The following is a 21,852-nucleotide window of genomic DNA, read 5'->3' as shown; positions in this document are numbered from 1 at the left end:
CCTCCCCCCCGCCACCCCCTGGTCCCCGAGACACTCCGCTCTCCCCTTGTCACCTAACTTTTTTCTTTTTTTCCATCGACTTTTCGCTTTTGGGGCAGACCGCACCTTTATTGGGCTCCTTTGATCTTGGGCTGGAGTGGGTCCCTGGCGTGGGGTGGAGGGGGAGGGAGAGGGGGGAGGAGAACAATAAAATAAAATAAAAATCCAGTAAAACTTCCCAAAAGTTCTCCGCCCCCGCCCTGCTCCCCCCGAGGAGAGGGGCTGGGTGGTTTTTTTTTTTTTTTTCTCGAGGAGATGGGTGTTATAGTGGCTCGAGGTTATTGCCTTAGAAAGAGCCGGGGCGGGCGAGCCTGGGGGCTCTGGCAGGAGGAGAATCGGTGTCTTTCGAGGTGGGGGAGGGTGGGATTTTCTAGGATCACCCCATAAATAATAGGGAGGGAGGAGGCGAGCGAGGCGCACGAATCAGCCGCGGTTTGGGGGAGACCCCTGTTACCAGGAGATGCACCATGGAAGCGCTTGCCAAAGGCGCCTCCCTCCCCACCCCCCTGCTCACTTCCAACCTGATTTTAGGCAACTTGCAGCCCGGCGATTGCCCAAACGAGCCTTTCCCCAAAACAAAGTGGCCCCGAAAGAGGTGAAAAAGGCAAGGTGCGGGGGAAAACCCAGCCGAGGCGGTGCTTTTGGACGAGGTGGTTACAAGCGAGCAAAAAAGCAGCAGCAGCAGCAGCAGCAGCAGCCAGGCTCTGAAACTGCCTTGTGCCTGTAACACAGCAGTGAGAGCATCTAGACAGGAGTTAGGGAGGCTGCATTCCCTCTCTTTGCAGCAATTGCCAGGTCGGGCTCCGTGGAGGAGGACCCCGCCGCCCTCCCTCCTGGCTGCCCCTCCAGAAGAAAAAGCGATTCAGTGGAGCCCCCGAGCCGGGCGGGTGTGTGTGTGTACGTGTGTGTGTGTCCGTGCGGATCAGCCGGGGGAACCTGACAGAATCTGAGCAGCAAGTTGGTCCTAGAGCGCCCGGTTGACGCAAGGCAGGGGCCTATGGCTCAGCCGTCTGGGCGAGAAACCAGAGGCTCCAGCCAGAGGCGAACTGCTCCCAAGTAGCAGGGGGTCTCCTCCCTGCACCCCTCCGGCCGGCACAGAGGGAGATCCGGTGCAGAAAGGGCTGATCTTGCATTTCAGGGAAGCCTGCAGTGGAGACACACGCACACGCAGAGCGAGGGCCGGGCAAAGAGTTCCTCTTTCTTGGGAGATAAAAGAGATGCTGGAGCCCTGGCGGGACCTGCTCGGAGAGTAAAAGGCAGGCAAAGGGCTAGGTGGGGAAAGGAGGCGAAAGCAAAAGCGCTTCGTCGTTTCCCCCCCGCCCTCCTTCCCCTCCGCCTGGCTCAGGGCGCGGAGCTGGGGCGCGGAGTGGCTCGGTGCGAGCAGGAGTGTGAGGGGCACCCAGCGCTTGCCTGCTCCTCAGGGGTGACCCTCTCCTCTGAGGGGAAGTGTGTGCCTTGCCCGCCCTGCCCCGTGGCCAGCAGCAGCCTCTTCCCAGGGCGTTTTTTCGTGTGAGCAGATACGAAGGGAGAGGCGAGGGACTGGAGGGGACTTGAACAGGAGTGAGGATGAGACGGCGGAGCCCAGCTCAGGCTCGGGAAGCCTCCTCCTCTCCTCCCTGCGGCCTTGGGCCCCCCCCTGGCCAGGGGCTGGGGACACCAGGGGATCTGGGAGGCAGAGGAGGAGAGCTGAGCCACCCGAGGTGGGAGCCACGTCTCTCTCCATTGCCAGCCAACTGTTGCTGCCATGGTGTGAGCTGCTGCTGCTGCTGGAGAGGAGCGGGGGGCTGGCTGCATGCAGGGCGCTGCTCACCAGGGCCCCCCTTCCCTCCTCTTTCTGTCCCTGCTTTATGTGGGGGGAGGAGATGGGGACTTCCCTCCACCCTGATTCATCCCAGCAGCAGCAGCAGCAGCCTCCCGGGAAAGGCTCGGGGCTTGCACCTGCCCTTGCGAGCCGGGCGGCTCCGGGGACGGGCTGAGCTGGGCGGGGGGCGCCCGGGGTCGGGCTGGGGGGGCATTGCACGGCCCTGGGGGCTTCGTTTCCGGCTGCCCGGGTGGCTGCCGTCGGATTTCCCTCCCGACTTGACGGGAGAAGCCACAAGGCCTCACCCAGGCGAGCCGAGCCGAGGGCCGGGCGGATGGCATTTCTCCGTGCCAAATCGCCAGACCCTGCTGCCACCTCCTTCTTGTGCCCTGGCTGCAGATCTGTGCTGGACGGAGGTCCCCGGGGGGCGGGGGGGCTTCCTCAATCTCCCCCCACCCCCTGCTGCCTCGTGCGCTGGCGAGGCTCCCTTTGCTGCCCTGTGTGCGCAGGCTGGGAGCTGGCAAGGGGCACTCCTAGGCAGCCCAAAGGATTAACCCCTCCATGCCCTGGGTGCTGGCAGCTGGGCGCCCTGGCTGTCTGCCCCCAGAGCCCAGGGGGCAGCAGGTGCTCAGTGCAGTGGGGAACAGGGGGAATGCCCCCCTTTAGTGCCCCCACTTTTTCTATTTGGAGGGGCTGTGCCCGCTCCAGCCAGCTGCTCTGCCCTGTGCCAGGGCTGGGGGCAGTGCTCCCCTGGCACGCTCAGCTGCAGCGTCCCGTGGCCTGCTCAGGGCCCTGCACCTGGCGGGCGGCATCCCAGTGTGTAACGGGCTGTGTGTGTGTGTGTGTGTGTGTGTGTGTGTGTGTGTGTGTCCACTGCAGGTCAGCTCTGCTCTTGCCTCTGCTGCCCGGAGCATTGGATCCAGGCTTCCCTGCAGGTCGGGGCTCCCAGGCCATGGGACAGGGAGGAGGACTCAGGTGAGCAGATCACACCGAGACACAAGCAGATGTCATGAGAGGGCACATCAGTTAGAAACCCCCTTTCCTTCCTCCTCCTCCTTCATCCCCTCGCTCCCCCTGGGTCTCTAGAAGCACTGGTTCAGAGGCTTCCCTGGGATTCCTCCCCCCCACACCCCAGGTGCTGGGATTTGCTGGCAGCCAGGCAGGGAGCAGGGTGGATCAGGCTAGCAGGCATCAGCAGAGGCCTTGGCAGGAGGCAGCAGGGCATTCAGGGAAGGGGGAGACAAGACTCCCAAAGCAGAAACCCTGAGCCGTGGTCTTTTCCCTCTGTCCAGGCAGTTTCCCTGCCAGAAGCGCAGAGTGTGGCCTGCCCTCCTCCCCCGGCTGTTCCCTCTGCTCCATCACCACTGCCTGGAAGAGCTGCCAGCACACCCATGCCCAGCCCCAGTCTCCGCCAAACACCTCCTCAGCCAGCCGCAGAGTTCAGACCAATGTAATCCCCCCCACCCACTCCCAACTGGACCCCAGGCATCTTGAGAGCCCTGGATGCACTGGCTCTGTGCCTGGCTCCAGCAAATCCCGCAGTAGGCAAGAGTTCCTGACCATTTCCTCGCCACGTCTGGCCTGACCTAGGGTGCCCTGGCTAAAACAAACCCAGCGCAAACTAGATCCACCTGAGGTTCCACTACTGTGAACTTCAAGATCCTTGTTGAAATCAATATTAAGTGAGGATTAAGCAGGGAAGCCCCTTGGAAGAATTTTCTCTATTTCCCTCCTACAAAAAAGAACTGCAGTATCTGCCCACAGGTAAAATCCATCCCTTCATTTTATATCTCACACTTCCATCCTTCCCGATGCCGGGATAAACTCAGCTCAGCTGTCCAAGTAGGGCCAGGAAGGGGGAATTCACGGGAGAATAAATTGCGCCAGTCTCGGCCTCCTCACCCCTTTTCTTACCTTGTTGCTTCAGAGAAGCCTAGTGGCCTGGTTCGTATTTACACTATGGGTTCTTGTCACTGCTCCAGCCCTGAAATCAGTTTTAAAGTAGGGAGCTTGCAGTGCCGAGGAGGGGCAATAGCCAGGTTCACAAGAGAAGAGAAAATCTTAGGTTGGTGAAAAGGATTTAAGGCAACAATTGAAGAAGCCTAACATGCCGCAGCAGTTTTAATGCTTTTCAAAACTCTCATCACATTGATTTGTAGACAGTCAATCATTTTAAATAAGAAAGGGGAAAAAAAAACCCAAACCCAAACAAACCATAGCAAATAGCAGGATAGAACTCTTTAAATAAAAATCTCAGAAAGCATCATAAAACTATCTTTGCTTCTATAGTCATTAGGGTTTGGGGGTTTTTTTTCACTTCATAGTTAAGTGCATGTTCCAAAGCCTGTGGTTACTTTGTCTTAAAACTCAACAGTTTCAGAATTAACCTTGAGAAAAATGACTTATTATTCAGGTATGGCTTTGCAGTTAGAAGGTCAAAACTTACTAGCTGGGCTTATAATGAAAAACCAGAACAGAAAGTTTATTTAATTAATTTCCAGTGAAAACCTCCTCATCTACTTTAACATTCAATTGATTTTTTTTAAAAGAGGGCAAGAGCATATGTTTCATTTATAAATAAAGGGGTTGTATAGGAATGACTGTTGTGAAATCTCTCTTAATTGACTATATTTTGGATTCTAAATCCCAAATAAAGAGTATGTAGGAAGGCTTTTAGTTAGAAGGCCAGTTCTGTTATTCCATTTTGGCTTTTAATTTCATAGGAGGCCATTATCAGCTCAGAAATTATAATGCACATTTTGCTGTAACACAACAAAATGTCACCATCGGTAAAGGTGCTATTACGGACAGGTATTATCACATCTCTGGGGTTATCTTTCCATATGTCCTGGGTCAAACACTTCTTTAGGCTAAATAAGGCCCAACATCGCTTTACAGATATCTATTATTTTCTGCTTTTGTGACAGATCTCTTAGCTTTTCTAAAGATAGCAATGCCAAGGGAACTATAGTAATCAGAAGTGAGAGAGGCCTGTTAGATCTTTGAATACATACCCCCAAAAAAGGACATATCTACTATTAAACTATCACTATGGTTGATGTTTGTAAAAAGGCCAAGGAGTACATTTCAAGGAGCATAGGGGCACTGCATGTTAATTTATGTCTGTTAGTGCACTTAATACAATTAGATAAAGGCCTACAAATGGAATTTCTACATGAGGCCTCTGAGCCTCTTATGTCCCTGTCACTTACACTAGAAGATACCTTAAACCACCTGTTCACAATTGCTGCGTGAGAAACAAACCTCATAAAATAATAACGCGCACACGGTTGCACCCTTTTTAAGATATATATATATTTGAATCTTTTGCAAATTACCTGTAGGTCAATCCCAGTTCATTCTCTTTTTAAATACATTACCCAATGACCATGATTGAGATAGTCTATTTGCATATCCACAGCACACTGCTACAGTATTTTTGCTATAAAGGCCCTCTAATATAGGACATCCATAAATTAACATTTACTGTTAGTATTAGAATTTGGACAGTTTTTGCTGTTGTTGTTTTTGCAATTTCTAGCAATGGTGAATTCCTACTGAAAAGCTGAAAGTCCCGCAATCCAGATAGTTATCTATCTATCTATCTGTCTGTCTGTCTGTCTATCTATCTATCTAGATAGATAGATAGATATTAAATATCTATCTATCTGTCTATCTATCTATCTAGATAGATAGATAGATAGATAGATAGATATTTAATATATATTTACTGTTACTGAAAAAATGAATTGCGATTTTTACCCTGCTAGACATCTTCCTGGTTGTTGAGTTTTTGGGGGGCTTTGGGGGGGGCAGGGAGTTCCTTCCTTTAATGAAAAAGTTATAATGTTTCTCTACCCTTTCTAACATCATGTACCAGAGCTGGAGAATATTAGGTAGGTTCTTTTGACTTGCTGCGGGTATCTACGCTAGGGCTGCTCTGTCTAATAGTCTTAGTGTTGCTACCTCACTTGCACCTTCAACAGTGAAAATGTAGACTGAGCTGCAAAACCACAAGTAGCCACCACTGCATAATCTACGCTATGGTTCCTTTGATTACTAACCATAATAAAGCTGAATTAGCAGTGGCAGTGGTAGGAAATTAATTTATACAGCCAGTACACTATGGCTGGCAGCTCTTTAGCCCCAAAACATAGGAAGGGGAAAAGTCACTGAAGGGTGCAAGGAAGAACCCTTGGCCAGCTGAACCCAAGAGAAAAGCTTGGTCTGGGTTTTGTGTTGTTTTACTTTAATTTTTTATGTTGTAAATGAAATCAGACCACAGGAAGGAGATAAATTCCGACCTACAGCCATTTGTGCAAATGTTGCTTGGAATAGAGTAAGACAGTCTCACAGTACATAAATGCAGTTTTCCATGTAGGTGACATAATATTGCTGAGAAAAATAGGCAGAGGAACTCTGATGGCTTCACCAACATATTATTGAGTTTGCTTCAGTAAGTTATTCTGATTCCAGGTTGTCCAAGCTGACTAATTCTATTTAAAACTCATACTGCAGGAATTGCAGTTGCATTTTTTACAGCAAATACATTGGCATTGTTTGGCTAGGTTCTGAAGAGCAATAGAAGCTGCTTTACTAATTGTTGGGTTTTTTTCACATAGAGAAATGATTCACAATGTTAGTATGACAAGAGTTTTATTTGTAATGTGATTTCACTGATCATGGAAACAGCCTGGAATCATAACCACACAGTGTCCCATCCAGCCACAGCGTGGCCTCTGGTAGGTCAGTTCTTCAGTGATTAGGACTTCAGTCCCTAATATACTTAGCTGCAGGCCGAATTTCAGGTTTAAAGATAAGTATGTTCATTTTTATACATACAGCAGCAGTGCTAAAGACTGAGATGTTTCTGGGAAGAACTTCTTTCTTTCTTGCAATGTAAAGTCAATGAATAACTTACACAAGGGAGCAAGTGTCAAGAGTTTAGTTCAGGAATTCTCAACCAGGGTGCCGTGATAACCTGGCATGCCTTGATATCCTTTCAAGGGTGCCACAGAGTGCCACATGATATTAGCACTGTTAAGTTTATAAAAGTGATTCACAAGATAAACCCAGAGATTTCTAATAGAAATCCACAGTTGTGGTCTTTCCGAGTTCTTTGCAACAGAAAAACTGCTCTATTTTTCTGTAAGCAAAAAAAGAGTGAAAACTAAGAGCCGGCATTGTTTAAGGCTTGGTGCCTTGAGTCTATTCAGGGGTGCCTTGAACCTCAGAAAGGTTGACAACCGCTGGTTTAGTTAAAAAAAAAATACATGCGACTCCCGATCTGTGTGGTGTTACAAGTAGAGGATTGCATTATGAGTTCTAGTGCACAGGCAGTCCATTCCTCCAAGCAGGAAAATTGAAGGATCATATGAAGAGAGAAGGGAGATAAATGTTACATTTCTTACATATATATAATACAACAATCCCTTCCCCCTCCCTGCCAACACATACACACACACACACACACACACACACACACACACATCAAAACCTACGCTAATCAAAGTACTTCCCAAGCTTCTTTTGGAGTAAGGAAAATTCCCCTTACCTTTTCCCTACTCCTTCCGCCATCATTCATGCAGTTGTCCTCTCTAAGGAAGCTTAACTGAACTTCTTAGGGCAGTCCATTTGTTGGTTGTAGGGAGACACTGAAATGGTTATTGCTGGCTTTTCTTAATATCTACAAGTAGATGGCTACAGTTGGGCATGCAGCTTTTTAAGGGAAAAAGCACTAGTTTCTTGGTCAAGCATCAGACAAGCAGTTTATTAATGATCAGGACAAGGGTGTGGCCAGGGGGAAAAATTGTCCTATTATCCCCTGCTTTAAGTGAGCTGCAAGTAAACAGAATAGGATAATGCCATGTTAAATCAAACTGGTTAAAGCAGGCAGAAAAAAAGGAAAAAGTTCAAGTATTCAGGAATTTTAAATATTCTCAGTTTGTGTAGGAACCTTTATTAGGGAAATCGCTTCTGAGGATGCTATTTTGTAAAAGATGCAGTTTTAAAATTTTGCACAAAGGAAATGGGAAGGCAGTAATATTTGCCAGATTGAAATTCCATGTCCTTTTAAGGGATTTGATCCTGCTACATTTTCTCACTAAAAATCCATGTTCACATGGATAGATCTGCTTTGGGAGCAGTGGAGGAGAAAGTCATGAAGGATCAGGCTTAAAATATTTTTATTTTGCCCCTTAAACAAATCACGTCGTTGATTTGCTCTTGCTTTACTCTAGCAAATAAAATGTCTCCTGATGGAGGAGGCAGGGCCGGTATGAGTGAGCAGGTGATCTATAATGTTAGAGGCCTTCCTGCAGGAGTAACAACCAGTATTCAAGTTGGTGCCCACCCCAAATATAGGGAGAAGACGGAGAAAAAGAAAGGTAGCCCTAAAGGAAAATGGGTGTGATCACGCAGTGAGAGAATGCACACGGTGTCCACGCTGGCAAAAAATGTCAGCCTTTCCCAGGGAGGAATGCAAACAGAAAAGGCTAGTTGAGAATGAAGAGGGGTGGGGAGAAATAGCCAACAACCAAGAAGCCAGCAGCTAAGATGCTACCATTTTTTAACCTCTGGTACCAGTTATTCAATCTACAGCACATATAGACAGAAATATTAATTTAACATGAATACCCAGAGCTGCAAGCATTCAAGGAAAGACACACAAACCAACAAAAAAAAATCTCGATTCCCTTGCCTTTCCCTGTCTGGAAAGCCTATCTGGGTGACTGGCTAAAAATTCTTGCTGTCTGGAGGAGCTGCCCATCTCCTGCTGCCAGCTGCCCATCCCTGTCTAGTGTACCCTATTTAAATCTCCCTAAATGATATTTTGTATGAGGTATGTTATTTCTTTTGGTTTATATTAGTGTGTGTGTATGCATACAATAATATGTTTCTGGTACATATTTTTATAGTACTTAGTATAATTTGTGTGTATATATACCTTCCCAGCATATGTTACTTTACAGGCATAAATATGAAGGTATTGCCCAAAGGAGCACACAGACTTTAGATCTTGATCCGAGACTTAGAATCACGTGGACTAACCCTTGTTCCACACACAAGAATCTGCTACCATCATCTGAGTTACAGGATCAAAGTCTGTTTGACAACTAATGTGTGGAGTAGTGGCAACATGGAGGAGGATGGAAGTGTGTGAGCTGGAGAAATGGGAAAGACATCACAAAAAAAAATAGGGAGCAGGGTTCAGCTTTGGGGACCACTGTGACTTGCAATGCATTTTGTAGCTCTGCCTGCCCTTCCAAAGCAGGCCTTGGCATCCAGGAAAGGGAATCAATTGGCACTGTGACATGTAGATTAAAAAAAATGCCTAACTTTAATTCCTAACCCTAAGCATACCCCAAAGCGGAACTCCTCTCGCACCTAGTCCTACATAGTGGGAGAGAATCTGCCAGCAATATACAATGCAATGAAAGGGGAGAAAGAAGTAAAGCACAGCTTGCAACATAATAATTATTCTGTCCTGATTATTTCCCCCTTTTCTCCTCCCCCTTTCTTCTCTTTCTGCATTCTCCCCTCAGTGTCCTTTCCTGCCCCCTTATCCCTAACACTCTCGTATCTTCCACCCTGTTTACTTTCCCTCTTGCTTAGTTTCTTCCCAACTTCTTTGAAAAGCTATAGCTGGATAAGGCTATTAGCAACCCCCTCTGACATGTAGCTCCTCCAATCTTGTGTAAGATTGTTGTGCACTCGCAATAAACCCAGAACGGGAGGAGTGGGGTGGTAGGGCCTGAGGTAGAGGACCTAACACAAGTATGACCACCAATGTGGCAGGAAAAAAATCCACATAGGCTTGGTAGACAGGGTGGTCTTGCAGTTCATCAGAAACCAGAGTGAATGAGAGGTACCAGGGCTTGTTGTGTAAATGTGAAGAACTCTCTCTGTTGCGGGGTTTTGTATTAGTGCCCATCCCTTAATTGTCTAACTATGACCTGGGTTAAATTAGATGGAGAGATGCAGCTGTGTAGATTACATGGGCCTAATCCTGGCGATGCAGGTAATATAGCTCATTTAGAATGAATTGCCTAGCTGCAGTACATTGCAGATGACACTAAAAATGGTAACACACAGCAGAGATATTGCGGTCCCTATAGAGTGTGATAGGGTTTGGAAATACAAATATATAAATGAAGAATCCAGTGCACAAACAGAGAATGCATTATGGGCCGCATCATTATACTGTTATATATACATGTGCACATACATACATACATGTGTATATAATATTTGGACACAACTGTGGTAAAAGCTAAATGAAATAAGGTAATTCCAGGTGTGAATTGCTTCTGTATGCCCTGGGCTGTTATAGTTCGTATGTTGGCAAGTCACTTCTTGTGCTTAGGTATCCTAGCATCAGGCTTTACTAATGGGTTGTAGTATCTGGATGTAATGAACGAGGTGGAAGAGCAAGAGAATAAGTTGAGAGTCCTGATCTCAATGAGCTTGCAGAATCTAGTGTATCATGTTGTTGTTTAACCCAAAAGTTATCACAAAAGGAGTACATCAGAGACTTTCAAATCCAGAATATTTAATTTAAAAAAAGCATGTTTGAAGAGAGGCTATGTACTCTAACAGGAAAAGAAACAGTATCTTGATTTTAAAAAATTAAATTTCAAAAACATTTATTTTTCATATTTAATATCAGAAACTCAAACCCAACAGATCTGTGCTAGTACGTGACAGCAAGAGGTGAAAATGGCTAGACAGTGAAAATGGCTGGTTGATTTTTCACTGGGTGAGCTGAATTAAATAAGGCAAGTAAAATAAAGAGCATATATAATGGCAAATCACTTTATAGTTATTTAATGTTGTCAGTTTAAATGCTAAGATTCCATCAGCAGCAGAGGTCAGAATCTATTTTTTAATATGAATTTTAAGTTGATATGATAACTTTAATTATACCAGGTTTGGTTTATTTCTTGGTTTGTATATATACCCGTGTGCCTACATAGGTATACGTATAAAATATTATAGGGGTCTGTGGGTGTTTGTATGGGTGCATACGTATAGAAACACACACAAAATATGAATGATAAAGAAAAATAAAAAGGTATCCCCTCATTGAGATGTAAGAGTTTTAAGAATGTTTAAAATATGTGCTGTTGGCTAACCCAATTTCACTATATATCAACATTTTAGGCAATTTCTAAATATCTGCCACCTATTTAAGACACATACGATATTATTTACTCTGCAGTCTGTAACAGCATATTTCAGTCTGTTATATTACAGTTTATGAAAATAAGCATGGTTTAAAATTGTATATTGACCAGCGATTTGTTGTGTTTGAGGCAACTTTTTTTTTAACCCTGTTTTTGAACAAATAATCTGGAGAATATATTATCAGGCTGATGACTGGGCATAGGCCACAGTAGCCTGCTGTGATCCAAAGCTCTACACACTGTTTGCAAACACAGCATCTGTTTCTCGAAAAAAAGTAACTTCAGTCTGGTCCAGCAAGTGCTTCCACTACTAACTGTACTGCTTATACTACTCTGATTAGTCTTATAGTAGGGCCCAGCTTGAATATCACAGGAGTAAGCATTGCTTGTCAAAGTAAATGTTTGTGAGGTGACCCCTCTCGACTAATATAGATGTGTTTTAATTTTAACTCTTTCTTCTCCAACTGTATGCAATCCCTTGAACACATTGAAAAATGAAGCTTTTGATCGTTTTTGGTTTATCGCTAATTATCATAGCTCATAATTAGGGGAAGAGCTTTTAATGTATCACAGAAAGGTCCTTATTTCTGTGTGTTTTTATCTGTTGCTCTCTTGAACTGTTTCCTTAGAATTTCAAGTTGCTGAAAGGCAGGGAGTGGACAGGGCCCGAGATTCACATTTTTGTTTGTTAGCAGTAGTCCTCATCCTGATGTCCCATGCTCTCCTCAGCCAAGGTGCTTCAGTTCAGACATAGAGAGACCACCTCTGTGGGTGAGGGGGGAGTTCAGTTGCCCTGTGCCTCAATATTCAGATTGCCAATTAGGGCAGATTAGATTTTTTTCCCAGTGTGGATTCCCCAGGGCTGGATCGAGACCCTCCAGATTCATATTCTATAGGCCTGTGATGCTGTTTTTTTGTTTGTTTGTTTTGTTGCTCTGATCTTTCATGCCAAAACTAGGTTTTCCCAGTTTAATTTAATATTTTTTTAAATAAAAAGCGGCTGTCAAGCTGACAGTGGAGATGCTATGTTCTAGCACTCAGTAAACTTAATATGGCCGAATAATCCCTTCCAAGTACTGATGTGTTATAGATAGCCTCACGGATGCGTACATGCAGGCTCTTGTAACCTGCTATACCATATCGGTGTGCGTAAGATGTTCATTTAACCTCACATACTGTTCATGAGTTACAGAGCTGATTTTGCTTCCTTTAATAAAGCTCCCTTAGACTTGGATAGAAAAAGTATACAGTAATCATTTCTTCCTCTGGAATTAAATGATTTGATCCCCTCTTCCTCTATATTTTCTTTCCTTTCACTTACTCTGTTGTATTATATACGCACAATAGAATTGTCTTAATTGGCAGATTTTACTTTTTGTCCCAGCTGAAGCAGGTATCCCAGATAAGAGAAAAGACCCTTTGGAAAATGCAATCTGACAAGAATTAAAATGGAAGCAAACATTCTAGTGCAGAAAGGTAGTCAATCCATTTTGCCTTTATTTCTTTTCTTCATCTTTATTTAGCTGCTTTTGAGTGAAAAGATCACAGCTTAGACTTCCATAGCTGTTTAACACCTAGTTAAATATCATTTAATCCATCAGTACCACATACATATTTTATCCCAAGTAAGTGGAATTTTTGCTAATACTGTCCCAGTCAAGCAACAGTTACTGCTGTTGGCTTTTATTAAGCTAAAACAATCTCTTGATGCATTCTGGTAAAGAAGATTTCTTAATTAAACATGTACTGATAAAGTAGAGTATGCCGTACATGTGAGCACATCTTCACATATGTAGGCATGTGGTTACATGTATGTCTGTAAAAAATAGAAATATTCTCATTAGCTGAGGAATTAATAAGGAATAAAATGAATCTATCAGCAATGTATTGGCTTGCACCTGTTTGAGTAGTTTAAAGTTGCCCACGAATGTTGCAGGAGTCAATTCAAACTGTACAAATTGAAATAGTCACGTTAAAAGCTGTGTCTCAAATTCACTGGAATTCTGCGAAAAACTCACCTCATTTTATTTAAGCTTGAATCTAAGCCCAGTGTAGTCAAAGGGGTAATTTGCAAAGCTTAACTGGGCCATGAATCAGGCCCTTTGGTAGTCCTGTTAATTTCAGGGAAGTGGGACATTAGCGTGTGTGTACCTAGAAAACAAAGTAAATTACATGAATGTTGGAGCATACATCTTACTCTGCATGTACATGTGTGCACACATGGCACATGCACGCACGTTTAATGCACAGACACACACACACACTATGCACACTGTATAGGAGATGGAAGTTATAAAGCAAGGATCTCTTCCTTATACACAAGCATAATTTTTACATAAGGAAATGAAAGTTATTCATGCCTCCATAGGGAAAAGCATACCCTATAGAATAGTTTTTGCTGAAGAACTGTTTCTCCTTGAAGGTGAGAAAGAATTTGTTGATCACCTCACGTCACTATTTTTCACTTGAAAACATACTGTAATGTCTGAGGGACAGGTAATGTGAAGTCGTGAACACTTATCTCCAAAACATCCAACATGCCAAAGGAGAAATATTCTCCTGGATAGTGTATAAAGCCACTCAAAGACAAATCCTGCTTATCTTTTCTATGTGAGTTATCCTGATAAAACACAATACTTTAATTATAACTGTGGATCCAGAAATATTTGTAAGTTTCACAAACAGGCATTTAGATCAAAATATTTCATGAGCACTACCCCAAATAACTAACACTGCATTCAGATTATTATCACTTTGACCAAAATTTCTAAGCCATCTCAACTTCTGAGCTTAATTTTAGGCAAACAACTCTGAAATGTTAGACCGTTGGGTTTTTTTCTCATTTCTATCAGCATAACTATTCCATAACTAATTGAATAGAACTTTATGTGACAAATAAAAATGAATGGAACCTAATCATTGTCAATGAGATATAATATATAATTTTCTGGTTGTAGAAGCAAACTCCTGTTAATATTAACAGTTATGGGGAAACACTTCAAGAGGGAAGCCTTAGTCACTTCCCTTTCTATTCTTTTCAGTACTTCTAAATGGTATGGAATGTGATATGAATCTCTCATATGTCCAGTGGAACAGATAACTAAGAAAATACAGATATAATGGAATTCTGTTTATAGCAGAGTAGAACCAAATGGTACAAGTTGCAAAGACGTCAGTACATCCAAAGGCAACAACCATATTTCTAATGATCTGAGTCTTCCACTTAGGGGGAAACTGAGCTATGAAATCAACCCCACTGGCACAAAGCTTGAGGAACCAGAAGGAAGAAGAACAAATGAGCTGGGGAGATGAAATAGCTGCCTGTGCAGAGGCCTGGGCCCAGGGCTGGAGTGCACAACTTCCATGATTGCTGCTCCAGTTGTTATAGGATACTATTCTAGCTATAGCCCCTCCTCAACTCTTGCTCTGGGTACTGAGGCTACTGGATCAGCATAAAAATAGAGCTGATGTTATTCTGACCCTCTGCACCCAAGTGCTTTTCACCTTCCAAGGCCCTGATCTTGGAAAACTCTTAGATATATCAGCATGTGTGAAAACAGCAAGTGGAGAGTTAAGTTCTATAGGAAAATATGTTCATAAAGTCACTGACATGCCTAAATGTTTGCAAGACTGAGGCCAAGCAGATTTGCCTCTCACTTTAGAAACCAAAAGGAAACAACTAGGCCAATTGAAACAAAGGAAAAAAATTAAAAGGTAAAAGAAACTGTAAAAATCCCAGTGGGCTCATTCTTAGGTCAATGGGAATTCTGGGCACCTGAGAAATACAGTCTCTGTCCCTTTACTGGAACAGTATGTTGTATGTTTTTTTTTTAGAGTCAAACAAAATTGTAGTAGAAACCTTCAGGATGTTTTAAAGCAGCTGCATAAGACAGGAATTGGCCTAGCAGAAATTAGCTTTAATGGAAATTTTATTGTGTGTATATATTTATATGAAGATCCAGTAAAGGGGATGTTTTGTGAAACAAACAGTGATAAATGGTAAGTCAGTTAGGCATGATACAAACGTAGACCATACACATGCAAAGGCTGAGGACATCTCACATTCCATACAGCATTATTTGCCATACATTTCAAGTATATGAGATTATTTGTAGGGCCACTCACAGAAGAAAATGGCCTTAAAAATTAACCTTGAGATAGATGCTTTTCCAACACTTAAAAAAAACTTGGAAGATAGAAGTGAAAAATAAATAAAACCCTTATTCAATCATCCTTGCCACAGTAGTTCAGCAGATGACAATTATTTGATATGAATTGTGTAATTGCCACAATTCACATGCAAGTTATATTAAAGTAAGACACAAAAAGCAGCATGTTAAAAATAACAGCCCAACCTGTCTCATTTTGCTTGTATGAGAACAGTCCCTCTGATTACAAAAGGAGGGAAGTCTGGCCCATTGCCTTCAGAGGGATAACTTGCATGCTTAAAGAAAGCACGTTTTGGCTCAATCTTTTTTATTTGCCAACAAAAGCTTCCAGCACATTAGAACCAACCCAACAGATTTAAGATGAGGTTTTGTTACAAAAGTAAATAAAAGTAAGGGAAAAAAAAGAATTTTGTTGAGGGGACAATGAAAGATAATCGATATGAGAACTTGGATCAGAAAAAATTGTGTCAAAGCATCAGAATGCGGATATTTTGTCACATTGTCATCTGGTTATACAGAGATTATTCAACAAAGTTTTAATCCTTTCTTTCCTGTTCATTTCAGAATAACAAATACATTTTAATTTCTTTCCATTTTAAGATGAGAAAAATTAAACAATTTTGCTGATGATAGTGAGCATACTTGTATTTTATTATTTTCCCTGAAAGACACACTCAACTCAAAAACAGCCAAAGAAAAGCTATGGGCACAGGTGATGGCCTTGCTCCTGTTGCAGTGAATGGGGTTCGGTCTTAAGAACAAAATGTACTGTCCAAAAAAAAGGTTTGAGATTGACGATTCATAAGCAGACTATTTCACAACTTAAAGAAAGTATAATAGTAAGCCAGGGCTCAGTAGGATAATGGGAGGCGGCGGCGGGGGGGTGACTGGGGCAGCAGCCTGTTGCAGAAAGAAAGATTATTCACTTACATTCCTAGAGCACCTTTCAAACAGAAGCTTACCAGCTTGATTTGTAAATATGTACAATAATGGCTTCATTCTACAGTGAAGGCAGTCAGCCTTGATATCATACATGGAAGATGCACACAACCCAATACACATTAACTTAAGCTCTGATAATAAAAGGACTTTGCTAGTGGGTAAAACTTCACGTTAAGGGTGAGAACCGATTCCAAAAAGTGAGATAGCAAATATTTGAACTGTTAGCCATTTTCTTTCTTCTGACCATCCCCATATCTCGCTTCCTTTGCCCTATAATTATAGAACCAACTCAAATTAAGAATTTTAAGTTATATGGTTGAAACAATACCCCAAGATCCTGTTCTTTGTTCTACCATTTGCTATGAGACCTTGAGCAAATATTTAGCTTTCAGCATTTAAATGGGATGCAGTACAGCTACATAAAAACTTCATTAGGTGGATGTAGGTTGTGTGGACCAACCTTGGTTACTAAATCTTGGAGATGGGTAGATTTTCATTTATGATGTATTTGTCACGAGGCGGGACTCAGGGGCAGCCGTGATCCCCCTAGCGCCCCACCATGCCAAGTTGGGTCCTGAATGCACCCTCTTTCTCGCCCGCCACGTCTTGGTTTTAAATATAGTTTTATATGGGAGGCTGCCTTCTGTCCGCTTGGACACGGTGCTCTCGTACTGACCCCTGCTCTGTACAATGATCAGGTGCGCCCCGCGTTATGGGCTACACATGCCTCCTACCTCCCCTTTAGCACGCCCCAAGCCTCGCAGTTATTCCAGACTTTCTCATGTCTCCGATATACGCGCCCTCGCCAGGGCCTCTCCGATATACGCGCCCTCGCCCTACTCCGGGCTCTGTCCTGCGCAGCCTGCGCTCTCGGGTTCTATCCCACGCTCCCTAACCTCTCGGGCTTGTACCCACGCGCTTACCCCTAGCACGCCTAATGTACTCGCCCCTCGCCTGGGGCCCCGTTGCTCGCCGCACAAGCCCTGTCTCACCCCTTCCGGGGTTCGGCTAGTGTAATCACCCTCTTCAGGCCCCCAGCCGCACGCTCTGGCCCTGCCTCAGGCCTCTAACCGCGTGCTTGCCCTACTCCGGACTCTTACACTTGCCCTCGCCCCCCCTTATGGGGCTTCCCCCTAGACTTGCCTCGTCTGGGGCATCCTAATAGGCTTTCCCCCCTTTCGGGGCTTATGCCTCACCCTCTCTGGGGCTTCCTCAGTAAACTCGCTCTTCTCTGGGGCTTCTCTATTCTTATCCCCCCCCGGGCTTACCGCAGTGCTCTTGCCCTGCAGAGGGCTCACCGCAATGCTCTTGCCCGTACTGGGGTGGGTCCAATGCTCGCACCTTCCATGCTCGTTGCCCTTTCTAGGCCTATCCCGTGCTTCTCGCGCTTGTCGCCCTCTCTGGGCCTGTACCACCCTCACAGGCTGGGGTCTTAACACCCCACACGCAGCGCCAAACAGCTATGCCTCCCATGCACTGCTCGCTGTGCTTGTACAGGGCACCCAGGAACCCCCAGACTACTGGGGAGCTCCCGTGAAGCCTCCTCACACCCCTACAGCCTCACCCGGTCCTCCGGTATAATGTAAACAAACACAACCATGAGCCAACTGGCTATAACATAAACTAAGCCTCCTGGCTCTAACACAACTCCACGCCAACCCGGCTGTAACCCAAATGAGCCTTGTAGCCACAACATACATCCGCCACCACCCTGGCCCTCTTCCAGTACCTCCCTACCAGGGTTCTCTCTACCCTGCATCGTCATGCAGGCAGTCAGGCTGTTCCACTTGGCTCAGCTCGGCTCGGCTCGGCTACAGAGCTCCTGCACCTCAGGCTGCCAGAAGGGAACTACCAGCTAGGCTCCGGCCCAGCCACTTATAAAGGCCAGGCCCCGCCCCCTGGCGGTCAGCTGACCCAATCAGCTGCCTTAGCAACTCTCACCTGCTGTCCTGGTGAGTGACAGCTAAGCCCCCTTCTGCCATTATTTAGTAGCAGGCACCCTGGTGCCCTGCTACACCTCTCCCCCTCCCGGGGTTGAACCTCCTTAGGAGCGGGGTGCGGAAGTGCCCCAGGACAGTATTGTTCACTAATCTTATCAACGTGGTTGGGCAATCCCATCTGAATGCAGACTTGCAAGTCACAACTTTTAAACAGTTCTAGTCAGAACTGGCCAATTTCTATATTACTATTGTTAAAGATTGTATGGAAGGGGGAAATCATGGCTTGCTTTGCTGATTTATCATGTATAAGAACGACTTGAAAGATTCCGTAATCTTCCCTTTCAACCTACACACATGCACTCTCTGTCTCTTTAAAAATTATTTTAAGTGCTCACATTTTAACTTTAGAAACCCCAAGAATGTTGTTTTATTTTCCTAGAAGACTCTTTAGACAACCCAGATAAGTGGGCTGAGAGCTTTCTGAGCCTTTAATTGAAAGGGGAAATGGTTAAATCTTGCACAAAGCGAGTTTATCTTCCTGTGTTTTTTCCAGACATTTCAGTTAAGTAGATATTAACATAAGCAAAAAAAAAAAGGTTTAAAATATCTGACTAAAAATGACATCCTCTCATAGCCATTTAGATTTGACTTTCTTTGTACCCGTGATACCATGTCCCTATTAACTGTCTATTTGTCCATAGAATCTACTGGTAACAAGAGGGCAAACAAAACAGGACTTTCTCTCCAAAAAAAAGTTAGGTCAGAGGGCATAAGCTCATTATTTTTCCTTTGTAGCTTCCCTTTCAAATTACCAGTGAGGGCATTTTTCTGCATTAGGTCCGATGTGTTTTTGGGAGCCATGGTGGCTATGTGCTAGACTCTGTTCTGTGGGTCGTCATCCTGGAATTGTGCCTAGTCGCCACGTCCCTCAGGCCTTAGCTCAGTTCCCACTCCTCTGCTTGCTGTATTTTGTGCCCATACGTTTTCTGTCATGTCCCTAGTGAGTCATTGAGAATACTTCCTATAACTGCTCTGGTCTGCCTAAGGAACCTAGCCTACCCTTAAAAAATCAGCAGTCTTATCAGAGAAGAGCTATTCTCTAAGGGGGCTGGCATAGTTTGTATAAAGACTCAAGCAACATGGATCATCAATGGTTAAATATTAAGACGTGTCATTAACTGGGTAAGAATAATAAAGCTCCATGTACCACTGATTACTATTTATATAGGAACATAATGTGTATGGCATATTATGGACAAAGTTTTATAGGGTGGAAGTGATTACTGCTATCTAGTACTTCAGGACACAAGCCAAATGCATTATGTGACCAGGGTGATGGCCAGCTAGCCCTCCAAACTGATACCTCAGCTGCTGGTGGAGAAGCAGTCTTTGATGCCAGCTCACCAGATGCCAACCAAATGCTTCTAGTCAATCTCACAATAGATCACGTTCTTTCTACAGGCCCCTGGACAGGAGAAAATGGCAGGCTCTTAATCCAAAAGAGGAAACCTGATGTAAAATAGAGGCGGCTGTTCTCTTGCCTTGTGGTATCCATCATGACTTTTCTACTTGCAGGTGGGTGCTTCTAATGTCCTGTGATGCTGTTTCTTCCTGACAGTTGTTTATATTAAATTGTTTTAACGGAGCATCTTTAGATAGCCATATGCTCCTCTGGCCAGGATTACTACTTCCAGGGCATTATGCACTTCCCCACCGTGAACTGATGAACCAACTCCCAGCCCCTTGAGCAAATACAAACATAAAGAAAGAGCAAGGCCGAAAAGGTGAAGAGAAGGACACATAGCCATGTGTGTTTATTTGTGTATACATATGTACATATATGAAATGTATGATCTATTGTAATTGATAAGCTAAAATATATATGTCAATAGATGTCTCATATGTGCATTAAATATATGTGCATACTCATAAGCAGTCATATGTACAAATACTTGCCAAGTAAGATTCAGTACAACTTTTGATCTTCTTTACAATTGTTTTATGATTGCTGACACTGGAGATAGAAAAGATCATTAGATTATTTCTTCGACTCCTCGTAGCCAGAGCTGGATTGTTCCTTCTATTCTCTACAGCTTCTCCCAGGCTTGGTTTTAAATGGCCCAAGGAAAGGAAATTCTGCAAATCTGTTGGGAGGACTATTTGAGTCTGACTCTTGGGAAAAGTTTCCTGTTGTTCTGCCTAAAAGTTCTCCCATTTTAATTAATGGAGAATATATTTCTAATTATAAATAACCTTTGCCTTTAACACTGTGACCCACCAGCTCCTTCCTTATAATGTCCCCAGAGCAGTTCAACCTTGCTCACCTAGTGAAGAGTACTGGTCTGTACTGCCATGCAGAAGACCCAAATTCCATTTCTATTTCAGACTGATAGGGCTATGGGGAGCGAATGCCTAGAACTGTTCAACAAGAGCATTTTCTTCACTTCTCAGCTGAAAAGGGAGTAACCTGACAGGGAAGGAGGGAGCTTGTTAGAACTATGGTGGGAAGTTGCAATACTTGAAGAATCTCCAACAGAGCACTAGAGGCCTATTTTTAACACCCTTCCTCATTTCTGCAAATCCCTTAAGACCCCAACCCTCTGAGCTTCAGTGAGAACCCTTAATGAAGAGACACCTGGCTGCATTGGAGATTTGCTTATTGACTGGTATTTATGCCTGACAACACCCACCTCTAAAACTCATACCATTGTGTCTAAGCTTTGCTTGTGATCAAGCTTTTGTGGGGTGGCAAGGTGAGAAGGTTCATCTTGCTTCCCCTGGGCCACCTGCCTTTTGTTCATACTTTTGCTTGGATCCCCTTGTCCTTCCTCCCCCGGGGGGTTTTAATTACTAGACTAGCACTGCGCTGTTGTATTCTTTTACTGTTTCATTGCATTTGAATTGCTTGTACCTTGCCTCTCCAGCTATGGGGAAAGGGTATTCTATAAATAGTATTTTGTTTAATTAATAAATATCATTGTATTGTGGGAGAGGAGGCCATGGGTTAAAAGAATGATCAGTAAGGGGAAGGGGCATTTGGAATCTTAATTCTGTGTCAGATTCCCTAGTAGATCCTGTTACTCGCACTATGGCCAGATTCAGTAATGCCAGGGAAATGGAACTCTGGTTTAATTTAACGAGCAGAGGGAAGATGGTGGAAAGTGATGGAAAACTGCTAACTTTCCTCAGATATTTTGCAGTGCTAGTTTACACCTATGTTCTATAGAAGGCTCATGACAGAGAATGCTAAAACGATGGACTGAATCAACATATATGTCATTCCCATTGGCCATCCTCATCCAATTTTTCTTGGTGCAAATTTCATAGATTTCATAGACATTAGGGCTGGAAGGGACCTTGGAAGATCACTGAGTCCAGCCCGCCGCCCAAAGGGCAGGAAGTCAGCTGGGGTCATAGGATCCCAGCAAGATAAGCATCCAATTTGCTCTTGAAGGTGTTCAATGTAGGTACGTGAACCACCTCCAATGGCAGGCTGTTCCAGACCTTGGGGGCTTGGACAGTAAAGAAAATCTTCCTTATGTCCAGCCTGAAATGGTCTCGCAGTAGTTGATGACTGTTCGACCTTGTCATCCCTTGGGGCACTCTGGTGAACAAACATTCCCCCAGATACTGGTGGTCACCCCGATAAACTTATAGGTGGCCATCAGATCATCCCTGAGCCTGCACTTTTCCAGGCTAAAGAGCCCCATGGCTCTCAGCCTGTCATCGTAAGGTCTGTTTTCCTGACCTCTGGTCATGCGCGTGGCTCTTCTCTG

The sequence above is a fragment of the Gavialis gangeticus genome, unplaced genomic scaffold (assembly GCF_001723915.1).
Source record: "Gavialis gangeticus isolate Ggan-Ray unplaced genomic scaffold, GavGan_comp1, whole genome shotgun sequence".
Lineage (NCBI taxonomy): Eukaryota > Metazoa > Chordata > Crocodylia > Gavialidae > Gavialis > Gavialis gangeticus.
Note: the sequence above shows the minus strand (reverse complement) of the source record.